The sequence below is a fragment of the Lissotriton helveticus genome, chromosome 4_1 (genome assembly GCF_964261635.1).
Source record: "Lissotriton helveticus chromosome 4_1, aLisHel1.1, whole genome shotgun sequence".
In the NCBI taxonomy this organism is placed as follows: Eukaryota; Metazoa; Chordata; class Amphibia; order Caudata; family Salamandridae; genus Lissotriton; species Lissotriton helveticus.
Genome location: NC_136063.1, coordinates 143,838,473 through 143,859,027, shown reverse-complemented (window position 1 = coordinate 143,859,027; position 20,555 = coordinate 143,838,473).

The window sequence follows — 20,555 nt, the reverse complement described above, 5'->3', positions numbered from 1 at the left end:
CAATCGGCCCCCACGCACACATCGCTGGGCCCGGCCCCCCCCTTGGGCCGGTCCTTTGTTGGGCGCGCGTCCCGCCCTTGCCCCGGAAGTAGTTTTGCACTTCCGGGTCAAGGGGGCGGGACCGCAGCCTGGGAGGGGTTAAGAGCCTGGGGAGCGCGGGAACCGGCCTCTTTGTGCCCGCGCTTCCCAGGCTCGCTCCTCGCCCCACAGTGGGGCCGTTTAATTTTGCTTTTGTTTATTTTGCAGGTTATCTGGCGGATCGGGGATCTTAAGGGCGGCGTTGGAACACTGGGATGTCCGGCGGATCGTGGATCTTCCTTAAGTACTTCGCCGCTGCCAGTCTCTCCATGGACTGAGGCGGCGCGCTTCGAGGAGCTTTAAGGAGCTGTCTGTGTGCGGCGCCATGATGTACGTTGCGGATGCCCGTGGGCGCTCGGATGCCTCGAGGGTGCTGGGCAGTGGAGAGCACGGAGAGTTGATCAGCGGTGGGTACACGCGCGCTTGTGTTGTTTGGGCAGGGGACTGGCTTGGACATGTTGAGGTATCAAAGTTTGGCGTGGTGAGTCTTGTGAGGGGAGGATGTAGCTCAGTGGTAGAGCGCTGCCTTTGATGCTTTGTTTCCCAAAGCAGCGAGAGACTGGGTGAGGATGGGTTGATGCAGTGGTTTGGTCGCAGCTGAGCAGCAGGCCAGGCATGCCTTCTTTATTGTACTCTGGCGTTATCAACAAGTGGAGAGGAGGTGGCCTAACGGCTAGGGTGCTCGACCTCGGACCAGGAGGAGCCGGGTTCGAGTCTCGGTAATGTCGCTTAAACATCCTGTCATTCTGGGCAAATCACTACACCTCGGGGGGCGCTAGAGGGCGCACTGCGGGATGGCTGGCATGTAAGTCAGCTCCGCTGGACGGGTGCGGGAAAAGCGGTCCCTATACCCCCAAAACTGCATCTACAACTGCCACAAAAGGAAAAATGGAAATCGGAAGGTGGTGGCAATAAACTGCCGAATTTACAGCACTGTGGCAGGGACCCAGCAGACGAAATCGGCGATTGCCCTGGTGAAGGTGAGCGGCGATCCAAGATGGCGGCGATCGCGACTCGGAGCTACGAGACTTGCAGGAGCTAACCGCCCCTAAACGCACTGTAAACGCCGAAACTACCACCCCGATAGAGCGGAGCCACAACGCTGCCTGGACCAGAGTATTGAGTGCCCCAAGCAAACGGTGACGGACCGGCGGAGGGGCTGCGTTCCAAACACAGCAAAATGGCGGTGGCGGTAAAACGCACGGGCGGAGGACCCGCGAAAAGTACTGCAAGCCTGCCGTGGCCTTGAGGGAGTGCTAGCGAGATCAGCAGCATCTTGTGAGCGGGGACGGCGGCTGAGTGGAGAAGACTGGTGAGGGTACGGATGATGGGAGACTCAGCGTAAAGCGCCAACGTACGCCATTGAGAGGTGAGCGCTGCGGCACACACACTGCAAAACGGCTGCATACCAATGGCGTGAGCGGAGCTTACAATCAAGCCGGCAGCGGGGCGGCTACACCGCGAAGAAGTGCTGACGCACAGCATTTGCATGCACGATCGGATCTGTGCAGAACAGTGCCTCGCATAGCTGTCCATCACAACTTCCACCTGCAAGGATAACCAGGGCTAAACAGACGAAACAGAAACGGCGAAACAGACCCCGGCGCGACGTGACAAGGTGTCCATGAGCGAACACTGCGTGTGATGGCAAGATACCACGACAATCGCAGGCACAGCTTCTGGTGAAAAAACAAAAAATGAACAGTGACAGGTCCAATGAATAGACCCGTGGCCATAGGGGCGCAAGGCAATCTACAACGGCGTAAGCGGACACCAGCAGTGCCCACGGCCACGGCCAGTCCGGAACCACGAAATAGTAGCCCAACTGCGGCTCCCAGCGGCATGGGGAAACCTGATAAACAACAATCGAAACTACCCTTCGAAACCAGGAAACAAACACTCAAAACTGTGCCCACACCGGACGCAGAAGGGGATCAAGAACTGGGAGGCGGTGCCAACATGGAATCGGTGCTACGAGCCATCCAGCAGAGCTTGCAGGAGATGAACACTAAGATGGACGCTGTCGTGCTGAGGGTGGACTCTATGACGGCGAAACTGGAAAACCACGAGGAGCGGCTGGTGGAAGCTGAACAACGGCTCTCAACGGTTGAGGATCTGTCCAGGGACACAACGAAAACATGCGGCAACATTGGAAAGACCCTGGAAACCCTGAAAGCGAAGGTGGAGGATCAAGAAGCCAGGTCTCGCCGCAATAACGTGCGTATTTCGGGCCTGCCGGAGACGACAAACACTGGCAAGATGGAGTCCTACGTGGAGGCAATGCTGAAAGACATATTTGGTGCGGGGAGCTTCTCGGAGATGTTCCTGGTCGAGCGCGCACACCGCTCCTTGGCGCCCACCCCAAAACCGGGGGCCACCCCTAGGATGATCATTGCCCGCATCCTCAACTACAGAGACAGGGACACTATACTCAGACTCGCTAGAGAAAAAGGCACAGTCACGTATCAGGGAAATACCCTGGAGTTCTATCCTGACCACACCATGGCGGTGCAAATGGCGCGAAAGGAATTTGCTTCAGTGAAAAAGAAACTCCGGGACATGGGGGTTGAGTACGCAATGCTCTACCCCGCGAAACTCAAAATTCTTACGGAGGGCAAACCGGTGATTTTCCCGACGGTGCAAGCTGCACAAGAGTATGTCAAACAACTAGGTAAGCGCCGCAAAGAGCGAGACAGGGAAGACAGAATGAGCGACAACGACTGAAGGCATTAATGGCGGACTAACGCGAGCAATCTAGACGTTGGTATTCAACCGGCAATGCTTCGCGGACGCTGCTGCTCATGGTGTGCAACAGATTGGATTGTGCTGCGACAAGTGGGCGGCTGTCTGCTTTCGCCACGACGATTGCCAGCACGGACGTTGAACAGTGAGTATCTAATGCACTCTTTAATGCAGGACGGCTGTACGTGACACATGGGAAGCAATACTCGGGGTGCATAGACAACGAACTAATGGGCCTGCACCACCGCACCCCCGAACTGTGTAGGTACCTCCACTGGTGGGACAACGTGGGTGCAATGGAGCGCTCTGCCTGTCATTGCTCAAACGATGGATAGACCGTTGATGGGGGAGAAGCTATGTCACCTTACGTGAAACAAGATGGGATGGAAAGGGACAGACTTTGTTGATTATGCAACTGAATACCGCACCCGTCCACATCCACTATGTGGATGGAGACGTGTGCTCCTGGCGACACCCCCAGGCGGGTGTACCCCAATACAAGTTCTGACATTGGTTTGAAGTTACTAAGGGGATGGCTTTGGCAAAGTTTGGGCGCTGAAGTGGGGGGGGGGAAGGGGAGTTGGGGAATGTTCGAATATATGCACTGTGTCTGAGAGGCATTGCGACTTCATTCATTGCTTGTAATGATGCTGTTATGACTACACTCCTTACCAGAGGGCTAAAGCACACACGCAGCCAGGAGCTGCAAAACTGCATATCAGATGCTCTGTTAGGCGCTAACACAAAGACTCAACAACCAGACACACAGAAATGACACGTCCTGGTACGCTGAACTTTATCACGTGGAACATACGGGGCCTAGGGAACCCAAAAAAGATACGACACATGTTTGCGTACTTAGATAGAACTAATGTGGATGTGGCCTTCCTACAAGAAACACATCTGGCACCCAATAGCACGTTGAAGCTGGGAAGTAGGTGGGCAGAGTCGATCACTAGCTCAAACTATTCAACTTTTTCGAGGGGCGTTAGTATTCTGATAAAGAAAGGGACCCACTTTCAGATTACGGACACACGCAAAGACACGGAGGGCAGATACGTGGTGGTGGTGGGAAAGGTGAGACAACAGCAGATTGCATTAGTAAATGTTTATGGCCCTAATATAGATGACTCCACCTTCTACAAAACTCTGTGGCACACGCTAGCAGATTTAAGAGCGGACAATATATTGTGGGGAGGGGATTTCAACGTCACGCTTCAAGACGGGCTTGACAGAACACTACATACACTGGAACCACATGTAAAGGCAAGGGCGATATTACTAGAAGCGATGACTGACTTGCACCTGGTTGACATGTGGAGGATATCACACCCTGGGGAGCACGTAGCGACACACATTAATGCGGCTAATAGTAGCTGGTCCAGGCTGGACTTCTGGTTAGGCACACAGGATACATTAGCATGGGGGGGGGACATCAAGCACCTCCCCAGGACACTCTCGGACCATAGCCCTGTGCTCTTAAAGCTGCAAATCCCTCACTATGTATCGCCGCCATATGTGTGGAGATTTAACGCACAAGCCCTGAAAGATCCGCTGTATGTGGACACCGTCCTGAAAGCGATCACAGACTATTTTGAGCTAAACTCACCCACAACGGAGGACCCATGCCTCCTGTAGGAAGCTTTCAAAGCAACTATACGGGGTGTATGCATAAGCACAACTTCTGGCATTCTGAGAGACATACGCCAGCAATTACAGAGGCGGGAGGAGGCGATTAAAGAGCTGGAACAGCGATACACGCAGACGGGTGATGCCTATCTTCAAACGGACGACTGCCAGAAGGTACGGTGAGGGGGGTAGACCTGGCAGGGCACTGGCTGAAAAAATCTGTACGGGCAGGGCACCGCAACACGTCGAGGCAATACAAACTAAGACAGGCGAACGAACACACAATATCAAGAATATCATGGGAGAGTTCATGGGCACATATGGGGCACTATATGAGGCACGACCAGTCATACCGCAAGAGGACCTGTTGGCCTATATGGCTGATGTGGAAATAGCGTGGTTGGCTGACGGACACAGAGAATACCTAGCGCGACCTATCACAGCACAGGAGGTTGTAGACACCATTAAACGACTTCCCAATGGCAAAGCCCCGGGGCCGGACGGTTTTGTGATCGAATTTTACAAAGCATTCGCGGACATACTTGCACCGCATCTAGTGCGGCTATATGAAGCCTCACATGAGGCGCAGACACTACCGGCCTCGATGAGAGAGGCGCTCCTCATTGCCGTACTGAAGCCTGACAAGGATGAGGAACAATGCGATTCTTATCGCCCTGTCTCGCTAATAAATGTGGACACCAAAATACTGGCGAGCATACTGGCGGACAGATTGAAACCACTCATGCCGCTGTTGATTAGGCCTGACCAGTCTGGGTTCATCCCGGACAGATCAACCACACACAACACCCGAACCTTGTTCGCACTGGCGCACTACCTGGCTCCGGACATAAAAGCAGTGGCGGTCCTACTAGACGCAGCCAAAGCTTTTGATACAATTGACTGGCCCTTCCTCCATGTGGTACTGATACGAATGGGTTTCCCGCCATTGTTTACAGGCTGGATTACGATGCTATACACGAACTTAACAGCGCGAATTCGAATAAATAAACACCTCTCTGACCCAATAGCCATTGAACGCGGCACCAGGCAGGGATGTCCGCTCTCGCCAATGCTGTTTGCCCTTATACTCGAGCCATTGGCGTGTAAGATCAGACAACATCATCACTATTCGGCCATTCAGCTCCCAACGCGACCCATACACATATCTTTATACGCTGATGATATGGTCCTATATGTAAAAAACCCTGAACAACATCTCAAACCGCTGCTGCGGGAATATATTAAATTTGGCCAATACTCAGGGCTGCAGATTAATTGGTCCAAATCCCTCGTGCTGGCATTAACAGATGGTACCAAGCCTACCACACTGGACTATCCTCTGGAGTGGCAGGACGAGCCAACTAGATACTTAGGTATATGGTTCCATAGGGATCCGGAATTGGTCATCCGCACTAATTACGGGAGAGCTATATCCTCACTGGAAGACAAAATCAAGAGGTGGGTTGGGCTGCCGATGTCCCTGGCTGATAGACTCGCTATAGTGAAAATGGTGCTGCTACCTAAATTTCTGTATCTGTTCAACAACATACCTATTAAGCCCCCAGCAGAGGTGTTCCGTAATATAAAATCCCTTATACTGTCATTAATATGGGCGGGCAAACAGGCCAGATTAGATTTACAAACAATGACACTGCCGTACGCTAAAGGAGGGTTTAAGGTTCCAGATATTTACCTGTATTATCTCTGCGCCCAGGCGCAATTCGCGCATTACTGGTTCCATGAGATACCTTTCCTAACACACGTAGCGGTGGAAAAGGGTGATGCAGATCCTATCCCGCTGACAAGTATATTGCCTCATAACAGACCCAGATTGCATGAACACGACATCAACCCGGTAAATGCCACAATTGAAGCATGGAGACTATTAGGCAAGACAGCGCAAAGCATTCCACTTTACGCACCAGCACTCCCACTGGCTCACCATCCGGCCATATCCGTAACTCAGGAGCAAGCCGGAATGGACCTACTAAAACATGCTGGCATAGATAGGTTGGGCGATCTATACAAGGACGGGAAGTTCGTAACCCTAGACGCACTACACTACATTCAAAATCCGACATTGCTCTTTAGTTTCAACTACTACAGACTACAGAGGGCGATGAAAGAATATTACCCGACATCTCCGGATGAGCCTCAGAAGCTAGCCCCTTTGCAACTAGTTCTTACCACACCCTCGGCCTCACACTTGGTGTCTAGACTCTACAACAGCGCGCAGACACACATTGGGGGTAACACTGCACGGGCCCGGGAAAAATGGTGCGCGGCGCTAGATGATACCCTCACAGAAGTGGAATGGGAGACATCCTGTGTACTGACGGGAATGCTGACACCAAATGGCAATCTAAGACTCATTCACATCAAGTGTATCACACGCCTCACAGATTGCACAGGTATGGCTTGAGGGATAACTCCAACTGCGTAAGGTGTGGGCAGGACGATGCAGACTTTATGCACTTAGCGTGGCACTGTAACTTGGTAGCGCAGTACTGGGTGCAAGTGATAAAGGCCATTAACGACATGCTGGGAGCGACTTTGCCATGCACGGCCAAAATCTGTTTGCTAGGACTGGTGCCGCAGCTGAAAGCGCAGAGGCGGAAACTGTGTGTGATTGCCCTGCTAATGGCGAAAAGGAGAGTATCATTGCACTGGAGCAGTAAACTGAAACCTAGGGTGAAAAACTGGCTGGAGGACTTGGCATATTGCTGTGACACACTAGCCACATACGAGGTGGAGCTGCCAGCAGGCTCACGCCCCAGAGACTATTGGGCACCTTCTAGACAATACCTGGTAACGATTGCTGCGGACCGGGACGCGCAAACAGAGCTGAATTGACACTAACCTCATGTTGGAAAGGGGGATTACTCGACGAAGTGATGGAGGGGGGAGAATGCTGTGACGCAGTGCTTTAGGTTTTTAGGGGTTGTGTTAAATTGTTCCTCTAGGTTACGGAGGTTACAAATCTAATGAACAAAATGTAAGACCATAAGCGCCACTGTACCTGCATACCACATTGTCTAATTACAAACTTGATAGTCATGGCATGAACACGCCGCCGGACCTAGGGTTGTCGGCTGAGGGGCCGTGTATGAACAGCGACATGATTAATGACACCAACAAAATGTTGAGCCGGCCTCATAAGGTTGTAGGCGAAGTGAATGTATATTGACTTTGTGACAATGGAAAATAAAAGTCTTACACCAAAAAAAATCAGAAAAAAAAAAATCACTACACCTCCCCGAGCCGACCAAAGGGAATGAGATGTAAAGCGCTAGCAATGTGGTGCTGCGTCTGCCTTGTGCCCGGAATTTGTGGGGGCTATGAGGAGTGCACACGAGACCAGATGGCGGAAAGGGAAAAGGAGTATCACTCGGTGTGTATATGTTTCCCTGTTAAGGGCAGTAGGAGGGTGGTGGTGTTTTCCAACACTCCGACCGAGAAGGGTCGGTAATTTTGGCGATATACTGCTGTCCGCCATAACTGGCTTTCCTCACTGACCGGGAAATGTGTCTTTGGGAACTGTGTTCTGATAGGTTAGGGATTACAGTGATCAGCACGGAGCTGATATCAGATATTGGATGTTTAGGTGTAGACAGGTTGGAAAAAACTTGGAAGTGGTGACCTAAAGCCTGCGCTAGCCCTCAACTCACGAGGTCTTGTGAAATAATCATTGGGTTTTCGTGAGGGGGAATTGGGATTGGAAAAGCATCTCCTAATTGTCTTCTCCTTCCTTGCTTTTATGTGACTGAAAGTGCTCATGCATTAATTTGTAAAACCTGATTTCTTCGGTTTCACCAAAAGCATCTCCTAATTGTCTTCTCCTTCCTTGCTTTTATGTGACTGAAAGTGCTCATGTATTAATTTGTAAAACCTGAGTTCTTCGGTTTCACTAATGGCAGTCAGCGGTAATGCCATAAAAATTTGCATCCCGTGAGGAGATTTTGAGGCAACTTTTTAACATTCGACAACCTGTGCTCGAGATAGCTAAGTTTTATGAACACCAACCGTATCTTACCACTACCAGTATGTGCTGGGTGATAAATCAGATTATGAATTCGAAGTAATACCGATGCATTCTATGTTAGTTACAAGATGTTTCTGTTTGGGTTCCCATGGCCAATGCGGTCAGGTTCGTAAGTATGGGGTCCGGGGTTCAAGCCTCGCTCAGGTTAGGGGACAAGAACTTATGATGAACATGCACTTCGTTTTCCAAGCTGTTAATTTGAAAGGCAATAGGACTGCCTTGTTGGATTCTGGGCAAATCACTTAATCTCCCGTGCCTGAAGGTGTAATGTAAATATGGTGCCTGTGTGAAGCGCTCCAACACCTTCTGGTCGATTCTGCGCGATATAAAGATGCAAAAAATAAATAAGTAAATACATTAATAAAAAATAAATAAAAATATCATCTCTGAGATGTAGGTGACCGAGTGGGACCGTGGTGCTGCCATACCAAAATAACCAACCAAGAGGCGCCTGTTGCTCTCTTGCTCAAAAGGTGTCCTCATAGCTGCCAAAGTTTTAAAAGTGAAATATCGAATGCATGCATTAATGCAGAGGGAGGGGATGTGGTCCGTCGGCATAGACGCCCGACGCTGGTGCTGGAGACCAGGGTACGATCCTCGGGGTCGCGTATACATCCTTTGATTCTAGGGCAATTCACTTAATCTCTCGGTGCCTGAATTTGTAATGTAAATACTGGCCAAAAAAGTGCAGGGAAAGAATAAGTCAACTTATTTAACGTTGCAACCACAAGTAACGGTGTATGCTTTTAATCCCCGCAGTTGGTAATTCAACCACAAGGTCGCAGCAGGGAAATACTAGAATCACATTTGGCTGTTTGTTTCATTTTTAACTATTGGGTCTGCGTGACAAATATACTCTGTCCTGATTCACTGACACAGTAGCAAATGGTGCTACTTAATGGGGCAAATGTTATGATGGTATTGTTTACTTATTGTCATAGTTGATATTGCTACAAGGGGCCATTGGTCGCCTCTCTTGTCTGCTAGTTACGATCAAATATAGCATTAAACAACAATAACCAGCCAGGCTTGGGAGAAGGGCCTGTACTATGTGGCTAGATGTATTGCAGCGCCAGATGTCGCTTAGGAGACAAATAGGGGAGGTAGTAGTGCTCCAACCTCCTCTAGCTATCAATTTGTGTCTTGCACCCACATTTACATTTACATTGATACTTTATGCAAGATGAAAACAATGTTGGGCTAGGTGAAATTTGCCAGTCTTTTCACCTGTAACAGTAAGAATAGGTCAGCGTTGTCCTTATCCTGGATATGCTGGTGGCATCGACCATTGATGCTCCCAGAAGCCTGGCTTCGCAATCATTGCGGGGAATTACGAGCAGCACTGATTTGGGAAAACTGAATGTTCAATGATGCTGCTTGCAAAAACTAAAGTGAAAGGTTTCCTTTAGTGGGCTTGTGAGTTACTCATTTTATGTTTCCACTGTGTGGTATTAGTGGAATACCAGACGTAGCTAGCTACCTCTTTATTGTATAGACTATTCAATGAGTGGGTCTGTTCGGAGTGTGGCGGGCCCACGTAAGTTCTCCATGCTGATGCCCTCTTTCTTGGGTTCCTCCTTGCGAGTAACGTGTGTTTAAGTGTAGGGCTTGACAATGGTGTGAAAGCCAGTTTCCTAGGTTGCGCGGCACAGTGCTCTATACGGGAGCTGCTTTTCACCTACATTTGAGAACTACTCAGGGTTCCCTGCTTCTTTATTGAATAATTCATGCACTTTATTTCTTAAGGGGTTTAGATTAGAGTTTAACTGGGTGCTCCCTTGGGTAACGGCAGAGCTATACCTCTCTGAGGGCTTTAATGAGAGAGGAACACATGTCAGGGGTTGCTTTTGATCATGTCAGGTTGGTTTGGATAGTGGTTTACCAAAAGCCAAAGCTATAACTGGACTGGTAAAGGGCTTAGGGCCAATTCTACAGCTCAGCACGGATAGCAAGGTGCTAATCCTATGCTTAATGACTTGGCTATGGAACTGGTAAAGACGGTGCCCCCCCCCTCCTTTCGATCTGAAATCATAGGCCTAAAGGCTTTGATAGTGAAAACAGAAATGGTAAATAAGGTTAGTGGTGGGCAAGTGTGAATAGGCCACTGAGAAATCCTTATATGTATCCCATCCAATTACAGGGCAGAACTGATGGGTCGGGGGTAAGTTCGTAGGGGCCCTGAGTGTGTTGTTTTTTAGCAATGATAGGATTAGTTCCCTCACTGTGCTGGTAGTGTGCTTGGTATTGACAGTAGGTAACCATGGGGGGGGGGGGCTATGGCATTCACTGGAGCCTACAGGCTTATTCTTAGCCAGGGTTATATTAATAGGCACCACACGGTAGCATGGAGTTAAATGCGCTACGTGTGTCACAAACTGATGCTATGCTGACCACTCGCAACGGAGAGTAAGGTGGGAAGTGCATCTGGGGTTCATCTCAGCTAAAGCCTAGCATCGGAGGGCATTGAATGCAGACCGGTGGGGCAGCTTTCGTTAGGAAGCCAGAAACATTACCCGAATATACAATATTATTGCACGGCATTTCACAATGTGTATTGTCCTGAAGTAACAATGGATGGGCTATTGCATTCACGGTGGACTACAGGTCTAAGCTTTCATGAAGGTCATACTACCAGGCACCCTTAAGTAGCCCTAATGTAAATGTCAGCAAGTTGCATAAAGCCTAGCATCTGAGTATGTGGAATGCAGGCATGTGTGGATCAGCTTGGGGTATGAAGTCAGGAACATTACCTAAATATACAGTACGATTCCACGGCATTTCACACTGTGTATGGTCCTGAAGTAACAATGGATGGGCTACTGCATTCAGGTCTAAGCTTTCAGGAAGGGCATACTACCAGGCACCCTTAGGTAGCCTTAACGTAAATGTCCGCAAGTTACACAAGCTGATGCTATGCGACACACGGGGGGTTGCAGGTTGGATGGAAATGCATCCGGGGGCGGACCTTAACTAAGGCTTAGCGTGTGACAACAACGTTATACTGGCATGTCTACTGTATCTCTCGTCCGGAAGCCAGAAGCACTAATCATCTGTATTTGTTTTGTCATTTTATGTCTGACCGAACCCATGGTGGTTGTCTGGGAAGGGCTCCACACCACGAATGCAGGAGATGGACAGACAAGAGGATCGTTACACCTGGATCGGGAGTGTCAAAGGAAAGCATCAAGTGTGAGGAGCGGCCATTTCAACGGTGAAAGCAATGCCGGCTGGTAAAGGTGCTTCCCATGTATCATAATTGTAGTGCGTGGTGGTCACCCATTTGGGTTGCCAGGGGCAGGGCAAGGCATGTCGGTATGCCGTCGCACTTTGAACAGAAATACAAATCACAGAGGGGGTGTAACATCACTCTCGTTGGGAAATGGATACGGCTTGGGGGACGCCGGGGCTCACAGGCGCCTTTTCTTCATAAATAACACTGCGGGGGGTAATGAGGCTCCATGGTAAGAAGGGTAGGCTGGGGCAGGGCTGAGCCTAACAATGACAGTATGGCATCAACAGCAATTAGCACTGACAGTGGGAAGTGTAAAGTCCGGGGCACCATGGTGCGGAAGCCGGAGGCCAGGTAGCGGCACAGACAAGGCACTTAGGTACCTATGAGTAGGCCAGCCCCAGCTTAGGACCCTGCAACTTGAACAGGATACTGAGGTAGGTCGGGTATACACGTCTAGGGCCAAGATACCCACGTTCATAGCAACTACAGGGATCCCAAAGAGGGGGGTCTGTCCCTCCAGAGTGGGGAGGAGAGGTACTCGATAAGCACACCCCACCGCACAGTCATTATCTGACATGCGGGTAGCAACGATTGGGTTTTTTGGTGGAAGGGATAATCGCAGTAGCAAGCAGGCTAGCAAAATATAAAACTCAGACTGCACCATAGGGGGTCCCAGTTGTTTCACAGGCTGCAGGAAAAGGGGGGTGGACTCTGTTAGTGCGCAGAACCAATCGGGGAAGGGTCGCTCGGTAAAGAGGATCAACACTTGGATTGGGAAAATATTTCAAATACCTCATTGCAGTATATTCCACAGGGGTGCATCAGAGTGATTTAGATTAACACAAGAAAAGGTTGGCGATAGTTGGATGGGTTGTCTCTACTTGCAGGTTAGGGGTACATTTGAAGGAGTCAGGGAATGCCCTACTGATAGGGAATAAACTAGCAGGGGTAGAGGGTTTTAATTAGGAGGTATGACCTTTCAGTGTAGGCGGTTGGGGGGGGCCAGATAGTCGGTCAACTATGCTGGCCTGTGGCGGTAAGGTCATAATCGGTGAGCAGCAATTTAAGGTCCTTAGGTGGGGGCGGCCCCATTCACGAAAGGGGTCGCCCAGGGGGAGGGGCCTCTGGTCTCTCCCAGAACTTCAGGGGCAGGATATCCGCTTGCTTGGGTGCGGGGGAGGGGAGTCAACGCTTTCCTCAGGCTGGTAGCCACCCCTCACATACACTATGACGCTAAGGCGCGAGTGTAAGGGCCCTCCTGTTATGGTTAAATGGAGTTCACGGAGCACACGAGGGTAAACGGGCCCTCGACGCGCATGCGCATCTCGGACGTGAGAGCATAGCTGGGTAAAAGGATCTGACACCGGTTAGCGACCTTGCCGTAGGACCAGAAATTATTAAAAATGCAAATTTAATTTCAGGATGTTAGATTCGGTTAGGAACCATGCTGTATTAGCTACTTGTTAAGGTTAGCCCATCATATCATGTCAAAAGGGATGGAAATCTAATGTTCTGAAGTTTGCATTTAATAATTGTGTAAATGTTTATTTTATAAAATTTTTTAATTTTGTTTCATATTTTAATAAATACGGCCAGGGGGTCTCAGACCCCCTGCTTTCCAAAGAATTATGTGTTGACTTGTTAACTGGGTAACGTAGTCTGTGTGTTAAGGCTGGGGGTGGCCGGCAGTCCCAGACCATGTGAAATAGGCACCGCAATGGGAACGTCAAAACCAGTACCTGCAAGCCCTGGACTCCTGCAGTCCATGGCTTGCAGGTACTGGTGTGCATGCACACAGGGGCCACATGTTGTTCCCCCCTGTGTGCATACACTTGGCGTGAGGGACCACTCTCCTTTTTAGGTTTCGCCTGGCGAAATCTTTTGTTCTTCAGTACGGGGCTTTAACCCTGTCTTCCATTTGCTAGCTCCATAAATGGAGGCTAGCCATTGGAAGAGAGATGTGCCAGTAAATGTTGGAGCAGATTCGTGGGCGTTCCGGTGATTTTTTCCTAGCTCCGCCCCTTTTAGAACGTCATGCGGCGGTGGGCGGTTGTTTTTTTTGTTGGTTTTTTTCGGCATGTTTTTGTCACTTTCATCGTGTCTTTTGCAGGAGTGGGCTGCGCTATTTATGTTGCCGGGATGTATGTATGCATTTGCGAGCAGGTAAGCAGCATTTTTTCTCTTTTATGCCCTTTCTTCCTCACACAACAGTCTCGGTTTTAAGGGCACTGGAAAAAGGGGAAAACGGAGAGGAAGGAGCCGAGGTTTTGTTTGCACGCTGCGCATTCGCGCCAGGCTGTTGCTCGCTTGGCTCTTGCAGGGGGTGGCTAGGTGAGCATCTCGCCTCTCTCTGGAGACAGGGGGCTTTCTCTTTTTCTAGTTCCGTGAGCCTAGTTCTGTCGAAAAATCCTGTTTCCGCTCTCATCCACGCAACTGCAGGTTTCGTGCATTTTTTTCGGCAGAACTGTGTTCTGATTGGTGAAATGAGATTGCACAATGGAGAAGCCAGGGGGTTTGGGCGGTGTGTAATGTGTGCTGGCGTCAGTCTGGGGAGATGTGTCTGACTGTGTTTACTGGAAGCACTCGGGGCTACTACAGCTTGCAGTCCTCCCATGTGTACTCTGTGGGGGCGCAGGGACGGTGGCCTCAAGTCCAGACCAGGGCTGGAGCCTCGGACCTCTTGTCGTTTGTTCTAGAGAATCCCTCGTCATTGTGTGCAGCTCTGGTCTCCCGGCTTCCTGTTTCAGGCTAACTACGGAGGCGCCATGTTGTGCTTTTCTTTACTGAAATCTTTCATTAAACTAAAGCTGTCCAGATATCGTTGTATGTTGTGTAAATGCTGGTTGTTCTACGTTACACTATTAGAAACGCATTAAATAAATAAATAAAAACGAAGATGTCTTGGGGTAGATAGTCATGCACGAGGGATGCATGAACTCTTCGCGCAGGGGTGGGAGTGACTTGAAAAGTTGGACGTGTACCTTAGAACTCCGGCGGAAGTCCACCAGAATTTACGTTTTTTTTCTCATTTCCTGTACCGGCATTTTTTTTTTTTTGCTTCTTGTCCTGACTATCACTTTTCTTGTGTTTATGTTTCGAGGCATGTTTCAAAAGCTCGTTTTTAATGTGAGACTGGTAGAACTGTATTCCTACGTCCCAAGCGCTCCTTTTTGAGTGTAGGGTGCCAGGTATTGAGATCTGGCGTGCACTGTGGAGTCAAGATTGACCACCTCAGAGAAACGGTGCCTCCGGCCTCATTCGCGAGTCTGGAGGTGTCCTCCTTCTGCCCAGCCCAACCTCCACTCTCTTATTTTCCCAGAACGGAAGAAGCAGTGTCTTGCGCTGACTGACCCGACCCCCGCCGTATCTCGGCTCCTCTCCCCCCCCCAGCAGGTCGGAGGCGCAGGCGGGAGATGTGTGCTCAGGCAGTACGTTGATGAGCAGTACCCAGAGAGGATCGAGCACTGCACAGCTCTTCTCGACTTGTCCCGTGCTTAATATTACACACTATGACAGAGCAGGTCGTCCCAGACAGCTTTCTGTAGTCCTTTTTAGGTTTCGCCTCGCCGAAAGCTGCGCAGCAGACTTTCGCGCAGGGCGAAATCTTTTGAGAATAATATGTGGCTTGTGTCCCGCCTCTGTCTTCCATTGGCTAGCTCCATAAATGGAGGCTAGCCATTGGAAGAGAGAGGCGTCTGTCACTCTGCGAGGCGATTTGTGGGCGTTTCTGGTGATTTTTCCCTCTCCGCCCCTTTGTGACGTCATTCCGGCGGTGGGCGTTTTTTTGGTATCGGCATGTTGGTTTCATTTCTAACGTGTGCCTTGCAGGGGTGGGCTGCGCGATTTCGAGTTGCTAGCAGGTAAGTCAATACTTTCATTTATCCCGTTCCCGCCCCCCTCCCGCTGTCCGTGAGCCCGTTAACCCTCCCGCTGTCCGCCCGCCCTCCCGCTGTCCGTGAGCCCGCCCCCCCTCCTGCTGTCCGTGAGCCCGTTCATCCGCCCCCCTCCCGCTGTCCGTGAGCCCGTTCATCCGACCCCCCTCCCGCTGTCCGTGTGACTCTTTTAACCCTGATTCGGCTCCGTGGACAGATGTTTTCTCAGTCTGGATTTGTGCTTTCTCAGTTCACGGCTAGTGAATCAACAAACCCAAGGTCTGAACACACTTCACGGCTGCTTCATGGCTACCATACGTCTCGCTCGTTTTGAAGTGGTGTCATCAGGGCAGGGCGAGAGTAGCGGCGTACTACAGGGATTGCCTACAAGCCATTTCCTCCCACTGAAAGATGTGCAAATAGTTAATATTGGTTTAGATGCACTATTAATAAGTTATGTTGCCTACGTTTCTCGTGTTGAATACCCTGTGCAGCACTTCCCCACACCTTTGCACATGCGATGTGTAGAAACACACAATTGAATATAGTGACATACATCGTCTGAGCATCCTTGGGAAGCTTATGAGACTGAGAGCAGATACATGTCTCTTACAAGAGACTCATCAGCTAAGACCAGGACCAACTACTCTCTAAGTGCTTCCCTACATAATATCATGCAGCTATGCCTACCAAGAAAGCCAGAGGTGGCATACTATTGCATTACAAACACAAATTTGGGGAAAAGATGGTCAAAATAGACAAAGTGGCAGGCGACCTGATCGTGGTGGGAGAATGGGCAGGCCAGCCTATGACTATAGTGACAATTTACACTCTAACATGGGGCAAGAGTAGTACCCCATCCCAACAGTCCACGAGACAGTTCAGACTTCAGACAACCCAGTTATAATTGTCAGGGACCTCAACGGCATGATGCACCCTACACAGGACAAATCGGAACAGCAGGTAGGGGGGACAGCAGATCTAGCAACAGCTAGCAAAACATGGCGCTAGGACACGAGCTTGGTTAACTTGTAGCGGTACAGACATCTACTCACGATGGATTACTCCCACCACACTTATACATTCAACATACACATTTTGGTAGATCAAAATGTCATTCAATTTATCTCAGGCTGGTCCATAATGATAAGACAAGCTGATTGAAAGACGATTCCACATTCGCAACTGTATCCACATGAAGAATGTGCACCCTGAGCGGTTACTGTAATACTTTTGAGAGCAGAACTAACATCTGTGGCTGTATGAATAATACCTGAAAACTATTTATGGAGAAGGTTGGATTGCACAACGTATACCTGTCATATTTCTTTGTATTGAAAATGTGTATCGCTTTCTGCTGCCCTGATACACACCAAGGAAAGTTTACAGTACTGTGATAACTTTACCATTTAAGGTCAAACAAACTGTTGACAATGGATAAAGTTATGATGAAGGCTTCCGATTTTTTTTTTTTTAACATTTCTGTCTCTATGTATTCAAATGTATTTTTGGGCCATTTTATCAGTATTTATCTGTAGTTCTTTTTGACGTCTGTCTAGTTTTACAAAGAAAATATAACAAAAAAAGATGTTAAAATAATAGTTTTATACCACAAACAAATGTCGGGGTACGGAGTTATTTAAGGAGATGTCATCCTGTAATGTATGCTGTAACTCCTAATAAGCCATATAATCTGTATTTGTCCACTTGTGTGTGCCTCTGTTGCCTGCTTGCGACCCGGTTTTGTGTGTGCCTCTGTTGCCTGCTTGCAATGCGGTTTTGTGTGTGCCTCTGTTGCCTGCTTGCGACCCGGTTTTGTGTGTGCCTCTGTTGCCTGCTTGCGACCCGGTTTTGTGTGTGCCTCTGTTGCCTGCTTGTGACCCGGTTTTGTGAGTGCCTCTGTTTCCTGCTTGTGACCCGGTTTTGTGTGTGCCTCTGTTCCCTTCTTGTGATCCAGTTTTGTGTGTGTATGTGGGTCAAATGCAACAGGTGTCGCATTTGCGAGAGATTAAGCTATTGGCTTTGTAAATGACAATGCCATTTATTTATGTTTTCAAAGCCAACACATAAATAAAAATGTTGTCATTTACAATGCCGATAGCTCTAACTTTTCCAAAGGCGAAACCGTTGCATTGTAAATGCTTGTTGACCGCTGGCTTCACTTTCTGTCCCGCTCTTCCTCGTGAGGTATTTAAGTGCAGTAATGGGTGAGTTGAGTATCCTCGCCCCATCATTGTTCCAAGTGAAACTCCTCGCGAGTGGCACCTGAGTGAGTATGCAGCAGACTCAAGTCTAAAGAATTGAGCTGGTATGAGGCTGCCTGGACTGCCATCTGATAAAGAGAAGCGGACAGCAATGAAAGGTGCGCAGCATATGTTTTCACATTGACAGAGTACAGACAGTAATTAGCCATTTTCGTAAGAAGCATATTTGAGCCTACTCGACATGTTTTGTAACAATGAACAAGCTAACACCCGGTTTCGCCATGCATGCTACAAGAGGGGAGACTGGGGGGCAGGGTGCCTTCAAAGTACTTTCTGCACCCTGCTTTTTGCTCTGCAGTTCGAGAGAATGCCAAGTCCGCAGGTTGCCTACATAGAATATTAGCTAAAGTTGCACAGGGTTCTGTAGTATATTTATAGGTTAGAGGCTACAATTATTGGATTTTCCGATACCTGGAAATTTAGCAGTATAGGGGCATTGCCCGTGATCAGTCTGGAGTCAAGATTGACCACCTCTTGAATAGAATACGTGGTTTAAGTGATGAAATACATTTGTGATTAGAAATATAAAACAGAGTAAGCTATTGGCATTGTAAATGACAATGCCATTTATTTATCTGTTTTTAAAACCAACACATAAATAAAAATGTTGTCATTAACATTGCCAATAGCTCTAACTTTTGTAAAAGGCGAGACCGTTGCATTTTAAATGCTTGTTTTCCTTACTGCCACACTTTTCATGGCAGTCGCAGCGGCCCCACCAAGCATATTGCAGCCTCAAGAGCGCCGCAGCACCGCGGTTGCAGTGCTCCCAGTGTGGCCCAACCTCCCTGGTCATAATCGGACAGTCAAAAGACTGCCACTGCTGTGCCCCCGTGAGTCTGGTGGTCCCACTGCTGTGCCCCCGTGAGTCTGGTGGTCCGTGCACAGCCAGACTTGAAATAAAGCCCTACGTACCTGACTCGAGTTTAATTTGATTTTAAGAACAGCTGATTAGTTAATGGCATCTGCAGAGGGTGTGTGTGTGCATATGTTAAAAAACACGTGTTGTCACTCTAAGCGGCCTGTGGTGCTTTCCATGAAGTAGCATGCTAGTTTGGCTGCTTTCATACCTGCCGGCAATTGGAGGGGGTGTAAGGTGTGTGTGCCTACAAATGAGACTCTGCCGGCCTCTTTCATTGCTGGTGCGGGGATTGGGGACTACGTGTCCTAGTTGTGCGTTAGTAATTTTATTTAAGGACTGGTTTTCGGTTGGCTTTTATTATAAGGCAATTTAGACAGTTTAGTGTGCTACTTGTTTACAGTTATTAGTGCTTGTTGTCCTTACAGTACACCTTTCCTTATTGCTTTTTTTTTTTGTGCTGTGTTTTTTAAATCCATTGCCTAATTTGGAGCCACAGAGGTGTTTCACAGGCACATTCTTTGACGCCTTTAAGTAATCTGCTCACTTCTACTGCATTATTTATTTTCTGTGTCTCCTAAAATGCATGAACCCACAGATAATAAAAATAAATCCCTGTAAATTAGAGACTGCCTCCTTGCTCTGCTCTGGTGTGAGGTTTGGCAGTGGGTGGTGGAGGCAGTGAGCTCCAGGGCAGTGGGGTGGTGCTTCTGTGGAAGAGATTAGGGTGAGTGGAGATTGACAGGACAGGTAAGGTGTGGCATAGCTGACATATTTCACATTCTGGCATTCTAGAATGTGCATGAATGAAAGGAGTGCCTCTTATCACCCCCTTCCTGCTTCACAGCCCATTTCCTACCACTCCCAGCCAAGGCCAGGGCATATGACAGGACTGGTGCATTGTTGCCCCTGCAGACAGGCCCTGCCACCGACAGCCTTGACTCTGGCAAGCAGGTAGTCAAGGGCTCTGGTCAGACAACTTCATTGTTTTCATGACAGAACTATAGTGAATTGTGTATAAGTGTTTATAAACAACTTTGCATCTCCCCACAAATACATTGAGGGAGGACGGAACTGAAAGGAAAGGCAAATATAGGTCCATCAAACACATTTTATAAAGGAGTTAAAAAAAATAAAAAAAATATAAAGTTTTTTTTTTTTTAAAGCAGATCACTCCTGAGGCAAATGTGATCTGGAGACATTGATTAGAAAATCAGGTGAGCTCTAGAAGCATACAAGGATACCCTCAGCACCAGTATACCCTGCCAGGTGAGTTCATCGCTATACAGACTAACGTAACATTAACGTAACGTAACATAACATTAGTAAAATCTCAGCTGCTTTTTAGATAATAAATTTGAAAAACATTGGGCCTGATTCACCATGCCTTCTCTACAGTGAAGTGGGTCCTTCTCTTTCTTCCGGTGTATTGTGGAACATCCTACCCTCAATGAGAGTAATGTACTAATAGCCTTACAGCCCTTGTGCCTGCAGCTTTGCCAATCTTAATTGGACCTCTCCCTTGCTGTGGGACACAGTGAGTCATTGGCCGGTGGAGAATCCAAACACAGGGCCCAATTCCCCAAATCATAAAGGTAAAAATACATGTCCATAAATGTATAACATGTGTAGGACTTGGCTCTGTATGTGCTATAACAAATTAAGGTATCGTGTGCACAGAATCCAGGGTGTTCCCAGAGGTATGGCAGAGGCTAAATTGGTAAGGGACTGACAGCTCTCTTTGTGGTAGTGGGGGCGAGCAGTTAGTCTTATCCAGAGGGTGTGTTAAGCATTTATTATATTCACTCACTCACTCAAGGACTGATTACACACACTC